General features: G+C 41.2%; 1 long non-coding RNA gene across 2 annotated transcripts; it reads left to right on the forward strand.

Annotated features, from left to right (window-relative positions):
* Positions 1 to 577: 577 nt before the first annotated feature.
* LOC124661171 lies at positions 578 to 2,945 on the forward strand. 2 transcript variants are annotated; one of them, XR_006990120.1, is made up of 5 exons: positions 578 to 851; positions 1,482 to 1,571; positions 2,044 to 2,172; positions 2,251 to 2,364; positions 2,674 to 2,945. It is a non-coding gene; the product is annotated as an uncharacterized LOC124661171 (long non-coding RNA). The 2 variants fall into 2 exon arrangements; XR_006990119.1 differs by having other exon boundaries at positions 1,482 to 2,172.
* The last annotated feature ends 5,034 nt before the right edge of the window (positions 2,946 to 7,979 follow it).

A 7,979-nucleotide genomic window follows, 5' to 3' on the forward strand; every position in this document is an offset into this window, starting at 1 on the left:
TGACCACATCATGTGCTAAACATATTACCGAGGAGCATCCTATTCAACTATGGCTCTACCTATTAGAGTTGTCGGCCGCCGCATACTCCGTTGCTAGCAAGGACTGAGTTCTTCTTACATGATTTTTTGGTTAAAGATGTTCCCAGCTTATAACTATAACTACATGAATGCTTGTTTGCTTGATTGAATTTCACTTATGGCATTGGCTGCATGAGAAGTAATTTAGTGTTGCTAGAATTAGGCACGGCAGCTTCAAGGGCTCAATTACAAGAAATCTTATATAGAACTTCAGATTTAACTGAGATAGACCTTGTATACTTTAATCATGTTCATCAGTTTTGTTATAGCAGTCTAATTTAAAATCTTACATTCATTTATATTCTCTAGGTTGTCACTGTAAGTTCATTGGTCTTTGAGAACCTCACAAGCCATATAGCTTTAGTGTGGCACTTTACTTATTTGGCCTATGAGAACCTCACAAGCCATATATTTATATTCACAGAGCTGAGGAGTTAGAAACTTCTCTAAGGAGATGGTGACACAGGACAATAGACGTATGCTGAGTGCTAATGTAGTGTTGTCATCTAGAATAACTTAGTTTATTCTTTCCCTAAGACAAGACAGTTTCATTACTCAAGCTTCTTATGTTTTTTTTTTTGGTTAAAACAGAGTCCTTGTATTTTATCTTTGGCTAAGTAAAAAGTCACTTTAAGATAGTAATATTCTACTTTTAGACCTTTGATCCTTATTTCTTTGGACATTGTTGACTTAGAGAAGATTCACAGGTTGAGAAATTGGAAGCAGAGGTACCTGAACTGCGAAAGACTTTTGTAGATAAGCAAGAACAAGAGGTAATGTTTTAGGTGCTCTCTTAGTGCCTAGGCTTTATAATGCATGACCTTCTCAACTTTGAAGTATGTATACCATAGATCGGTAGGCTTATTTTATCTCAGTATGCATGCATGGATTTAAATATCTGTTGAGTAGTGTGTGCTAATGCCTGCATATATTGCATATATTCTGTTGCCTATCTTTTAGATTCCATTGGCGAGACACACTGGCCATGTGACACCACACAAGTAATGTTTTGTTTGAAATGTGATTTAGGAAGTTCCCTGATTGTGTAAGAACACTAGGAGATCGTTGTATGTATGAATTTGAGCGATGGAATGTATGTTGGTTTACACGAATTTATCATGTCCTTTTTGTTAAAATTTTCTGATCCTATGCTTTTTTCTTGGGTAAAAGCGTAATTTATGTTCTTTCTTCCTTTGTCTAAATACTTGAAACCCAGTATTGTGTAATATTTGACAATTCTCTAGGTTAGTCGATGCATCGATTTTGAGATAATTTATTTTCTGTTATACCATGATGATTTTGGAAAATATTTTTCTACTATACCTAATGATTCCCAGATTTCATTGTGAACAGTTCAGTCCATGTAAGCTAATGATCAGGAATTGCCTGCTATTTATTTTCAGACTGGTGTTCAATTGTGATAAAGAAAAATCGGCTAGGGAAGTACATAGAAGGAATAGCATTGGGGGAAATCAAACTGCTCAAGGATCCGAGTGAGCAGATTAACTACTTGGAAACTTCCCCTGGGGATAACTATCATAAAATGGTTTTTAAATAATATGCAGCTTAGCTTACATTGTATCCATGATACAAAAATCTGAAAGCAATTCTTCTACTAAGTAGCCTTTTTTATTTAAAGCTCTAATATCCAGTAGCTAATATCTGCATCTCTATCTTTAATAGCTAGACATATATGAATAAACTAAACTAGGCTCTGATAGAGTTGACGTTTCCAATATCACTTCCTTGGATATCTACTTATCACTTCAGCATATATGTGATGCCTTTTTATCCATAGCATGAAAGCTTCGACGATGTGCACAATTCTTGAGTAAAAGCCAGACAAGATAATGTCAATGTATAATAGTGAAAATCTACCTAGCCTAAGTTATATTTAACACTATTCTTCTTCGGGATTATATTGTTGTGTTCTTTCTTGGTCTTCACTCTTATCATTCACGACAGCATTATTTTCTGAAACTGGTCATCCATTGCAAAATTGGTGTTCAGAGGGTGCCCGTGGGAGTCCATGTTTGCTATGCCTTCATTGAATGGTTGTGGATTGGCAGCGCCATTCTTCCCGCGTTCATGAAGGTGAGGTGTTTTTGTGTGCATATTGTTGATGGAGTGCTTGGCAGCCTTAATTTTTGTTGTGTTGTTGTTGGTGTTCAGCTCGTGACGCACATATCTGCCTTCTGTGTGACCTATGTGTCGCCTTTGGCCTACTTTGAACTGATCATACTGGGTAGTTGTTAGTGCCGGCAGGTTTGTCACTGTTGATACCAGGTGCAATTGCATACCTCCTTGACATTTGGTTCTATATTTTCAGATCGAGCAGTTACATTCCTAGGTAGTTCGCATAAAAATACATGTTTGGCCACTGTTGATATGGTGCAGTTGCATACCTCCTTGACATTTGGTTCTATATTCTCAGATCACGCATTTACATTCCTAGGTAGTTGGCATAAAAATACCTGTTTGGCGATAGCTAGATAGTACCAAATATTGGTGTCGGTTAAAGAAGCTTTATGTTCCGATTTTTGAGAGTTTGAGAAGGCTACTACTGAGTTCTGAACATGTTTCTTTTTCTTGCAGGTAATCTGCTAAGTGTAGTGCCAGCACTCTTTTTAGTGTAGTCTCAAGGTGCATCCACGGCAGGTGGTCCAATATTTGGTTGTGTAGTCATTACTTACTAGAATTTTGTGCCATCAAAATCTATCTGCTTATATATTCACCGGGCTTCTACGTTGGTTTTTCTTTTCACACATGATGTGGCAAATGATTGTCATTAATTACAAGGTTCATGGTTCAGCTGAATGAGAGACAAGCACCATATATGTCCCCCCTAAGAAAGGAAATTTCATATATGTGTGTTAATGTTGAGATCAAAATCAGAAAGAAAACTTGCATATCCAGGAAGGATAAAATATTGCTTGTGTGTTTGACACATGACAAAAGGAAGACTTGCCAACTACCAGATAGAAAACCCCTCCTGCCTACAGGTGCTCAGATGTCACCGGCGTGAAACAGGTACTTATTTCCGTTATTCTATGAATGCGGCTAAATTTTGTGTCTTCATATAGACCTTAAACTGTGTTTGACATGGAGAGAGTAATCTGGAGCTCCATTTTTTGCCATCGATATATGCTTTTATTTGTATGCCACCTATAGTTTCAACTGGCATATCACTTATGATGTTATGCAGAACAGATCATTTCATCGTTATTTATGATATTTTATTATTACAGCTCAGAGGCTTTATTTGGTACGGTCAAAAAGTTGTATGATGTTACTTTGCAAGTAGACAAGTCGTATAATCTTTATTTGGTACGGTCAAAAGGTTGTATGATGTTACTTTGCAAGTAGACAAGTCGTATAATCTTTGTTTTGTTTGTGGAGGCTCCATGCTCCTAGGTGACAAAAAAATTGGATTGCAATACAACTTTGCTGACTGATTTGTTGCACTTAATTAGTATCTAAATGACAATGTTTTCTTAAATATATGTTAAATTTTGTATCAGCATTCCTGATTACGCTTAGTCCTCTAGCTATGCATCCACATAGTTGCAGAAACGCCACGTCCATGCTCCTGGCAGACCACAGCTGCAAGTAGCACTATCTACCCCTTTTACAACCACTTCCATAGAAGATACAACGCTCTTAGATGAAAGCGTCCGATTGCATTGCAAAGGGCTAAGCTGGGTGACAAACGACTGGCAGGCGGCGCGGCGAAGCGCGCGATTCATCTAGTGACATGATGCCCTCCTTCTCTTGTTGCTTAAAATCAAGCATAATTTTTTAAATCAAGCATAATTGTTTGATGCTCAATAGTGCATTTCCTAAATTTTTCTAGAAATGAAGCTCTCGGATTAAACCATAGTATTTTCTCTTTTTCAAGTACATTTTCATACCACGTCTTAGCTAATCCTATAAAGGAGTGTGGGAATAACTTGAATCTTAACACCCAGGATCTATATTAGCAGGTTTAATTTTATCACGTAGTACTATAGATTTAATCATTATCATGGGATTTATGCTATTCTTCAATTTCTTATTTTGGATAACATGGATGCAACCTTGTGACATTCTCACTCTTTTGTGTTGCCTAATCATGGTTGATACTAAGTTTTATGTGTTTTCATTTTTTATGAAAAATAACTAACAAGAAAAAACTAAAAATAAGCAAACAAAGACTAAAAACAAGACAAATAAAACACGATGCAAAATTTAAAAGAGACAAGAGAGCTCATAGTGGTGTTACGTCCCCAAGCTTTGGTGAGACGCAGTTGTAAGAAGATTCTTGTAGGAAATACCTCTTACACATCTACCCTTATGATGTAACTCCTTTCAGTTTCCCGGCAATGGCGCCAGAAAATACTCTCGATGAAGGCTAATAGCAACACAAAAAACATATTTATACGTTGGGACTCAAAGTGCAGAGTGTTGTATCAGCAGAGTATCATCCCCACAAGGGTGACTCGAGGGTTTATATCAATCTCTCGGAGAGCTGGACAAAGAGTATTCTCTTATCTCTTCTTCTAGCAATCCTGCAAGTAAAATAAAAGCCTTGTGTCCCCAACTCCACCGTGTGGTTGTCAAGCACAAGGTTTCGCATAAGTAAATAAACACAAGTAAAAAAAGCGAGTAAAACTAGATAAAATAAAGTAACTAAGTAAAAATTGTAAAGGGGTTGATTGTTTTTGGTGTTTTGGATGAAAATAAGAAAAGTAAATATTTTTGTATTTTCGAATTAAAATAGTGCTACAAGTATAAAACAAGATAAATGCGATATAAAGATGTTTCTTATGATAAAAAAGTGGACTGGGGTTCATGGGTTCTGAATGGATCGTAGCGAACAAGAGGGGGGGGGGGGGGGGGGGAATGGCGCTACGGCAAGTTTTAACCTTTTTCAATTTTAGCACAACAGAAGGTAAAGGTGATAACTTTTGCAATAGCAGTGTTCCTACAATGATGCTAGGACATGTGCAACGAGTAAAGAAATCAACAAGATAGTAAGAGTAAGGAGCGAGACAACCGGAGGGCACGGAGGCGAGGTGAGGTTTGTTTACCGCAGTTCCTTCCACAACAGGAAGTACGTCTGCGTTGAGGAGGTGCTAGTCTCACACAAGAGACTAGACGGCCACACCACGAAGGAAGGCCTCACCTTCTTCCTCGAGAGAGCTCCACGGAGGTGCTCTCCCTCTTCCACTAAGGCACCGGTCGAGGCGGTGATTCCTTCACAAGGTTGGGGCGAGCTCCACACACAAGGATGCTCCCAACACCCTATGGAGCTAGTACATCATCAAGCTAGACTCCATAGCTGCACATCTCCAATGCTCCACCATAGGAACCCATCTCCAATGCTCCACCAAAGGAACCCTTCCAATGCTCCACCAAGAAGCTCTTCCAATGCTCCACCAAGAAGCTCTTCCAATGCTCCACCAAGAAGCTCTTCCAGTGCTCCACCAAGAAGCTCTTCCACCAAGGAACCCTAACACCAAGATCCACTAAGGACTACCACGAATTGGTGAACTTTCTCTCGGTAGAATGATAGATCGGGGTCTCCTCCACCACCTCTCAAAGTATGAGCAAGATTGGTTGGGTGGATGAGGAGATCCCCTCAATTTTGAGCTCAGCAACAATGGAGGAGAGAGAGAGAGAGAGAGAAGAGCTAAGGCTGGCTGGAGAAGAAGGGGCCTTTATATAGGTCCCTCCAAATCCAACCGTTACATGCTGTTTTTGCCTAAGCGGTACTACCGCTTCTGGAAGCGGTACTACGTACCGCTCTGAGTTCGAATCCCCACTGAACTTGTCCACGTGGACACATTGCGGTACTACCGCATGCGGTACCGCTCGAGGTACCACAACAGGGTCCAGAGCTTACTGGACTCGAAGCGGTACCGAAGAGGTACCACAGCGGTACGACCGTAACGCGTTACGGTACTTGAGCGGTACCGTGGGCGGTACTACCGCTCTCAAGCGGTACTACCGCTCATGGTACCGTAACGGGTTCTGTGGGACATTTCCATGTGCAATCCTCAGAGCGGTATCTCGGGTGGTACCAGTAGGGGTAGCGGTACTACCGCTCCTGGTACCGGTAGTACCGCAAAGACTAAAACAGCTTTTTCCTCTTTTCCTCTCCTACCATGTTACCTCACGACACACACACAAAACCAGAAAACCTAAGATCTACGCTTCGGTCTTCCGATCATGGTGTGTTCGGCGAGGGCACCGTACACCTACAAATCCATCAAAGATAATCTTTGTGCACGGTTAGAATTGTTCGAGTGTTGTTATCAAACACACAAAACAAGGGTCATAGATCTTGCTCTTACAATCTCCCCCTTTTTGGTGTTTGATGACAACACACGAATTTGCAATAATTCATAGGATATTATGATAAGGTGTATGATTTGTAAGATTAGACGAAGCTCCCCCTAGATGTGTGCATATTTTAGAATATGCATTTGTATACAAATGCACACATCCTAGAGAGAAACTCCCCCTAGATTCTACAAACCAAGCATAAGTGCTAAGAAGAACATATGACAAGATCTTATAGCACAAGCACACTATGGAGGCAAGTATAAGTGCATATAGGAGAGTTTGGGTGAAACTTTTCATACCTTTTCCTTGAGAGAAAACCCAAACTCATAATAGTAAAAGCCTCCATAGGATTGATGTAGCCAATCAAGGATAAATAGTGAAGACCATTACGCTACGAACGATTAAGTCTTAATACAAACGAGGGGGATCGGGAGATCCACGAATAGAGTAGCAAACACACATACGAATAAAGTTCCGAATAACTAGGGGAAGGATTGATGCCAAGGCCGAAAGAACCAAAATGAAGCCACCAAGCCCTTGGCATCCCCATGCAAATTCCCGTCCTAATAGATCAACTTCTCCCCCTTTGGCATCGAGACACCAAAAAAGGAGAAGGAGCATACTAACGCCCCAAGGGAATCACTCGTCGTTGTCATCCTCCTCGTCATCATCATCCTCATCACCCATGTCCTCAACATCTTCCTCCTCTTCATCTTCGTCTTCATCATCATCGTCTCCATCTTGAGCAAGACCCTTGCCATGAGGTGGTGGAGATGGACGAACAATGTGCTCGGGGATGGAGTCCTCGGAACTTGACCAAGTAAGCTTGGACTTCCACTCACCGGGAGGAGTGATGTTGTCTTCGGAGCCCTCAGAGACAGGAAGGCTGCATATGCCTCATCATCGCCTTTTGGCGTTGGCGGATCTTCTTGTTGTCATGGTGAGCTTGATACATCCTATCTTCAAGGTCCCTCTTGAAGCAAAAGGACTTATTGAGGCGAGCGGTGAGCTTGGCAAAGAGGCCCTTAGTCTTGACGGAGTTGGGCACATAGTCGGAATCATCACTATCGGCTTCGTCTTCGTCCTTGTCCTTGGGAGCTCCCTTGCCGAACCTTGGAGGATCATGTTTCTTGACAAGAGGACTCTTCTCCTTATGGATAGTGATGGGGTGATATTGCTCAAGAAGATTTCCACGGCCTTCTTGCTCCCACTTGAGACAGATGAGCCTCATGATGTAAGGTGCATATTGAGGAAGCTTGCGAAGAAAGGCACAGTCACGCATCTCATGCCAAATATAGTCCATGACGTCCAGCTGCTTGCCGCTGCCCCTCATCTCATGAGTGCGCACAAAAAGGTTGACAAGAAAACCGTGCACTTCATCATGGTTGGTGTGCTTGGGATTGATGGTGCTGCGATAGATCCGATTCATGATGTCGTAGACGGGGAGAAGGTGATAAGCACTTCCACACAACATCCTTCCGGGAATGTAGAGGTCGGCCATCTTCTCTTTGGCCATTGGCTTTGGCTGAAGGTGAATCTTGAAGATGTTGGTATCATAGTCATGAAGCTCATAT

The sequence above is a fragment of the Lolium rigidum genome, chromosome 6, assembly GCF_022539505.1.
Source record: "Lolium rigidum isolate FL_2022 chromosome 6, APGP_CSIRO_Lrig_0.1, whole genome shotgun sequence".
NCBI classification, from domain to species: Eukaryota; Viridiplantae; Streptophyta; class Magnoliopsida; order Poales; family Poaceae; genus Lolium; species Lolium rigidum.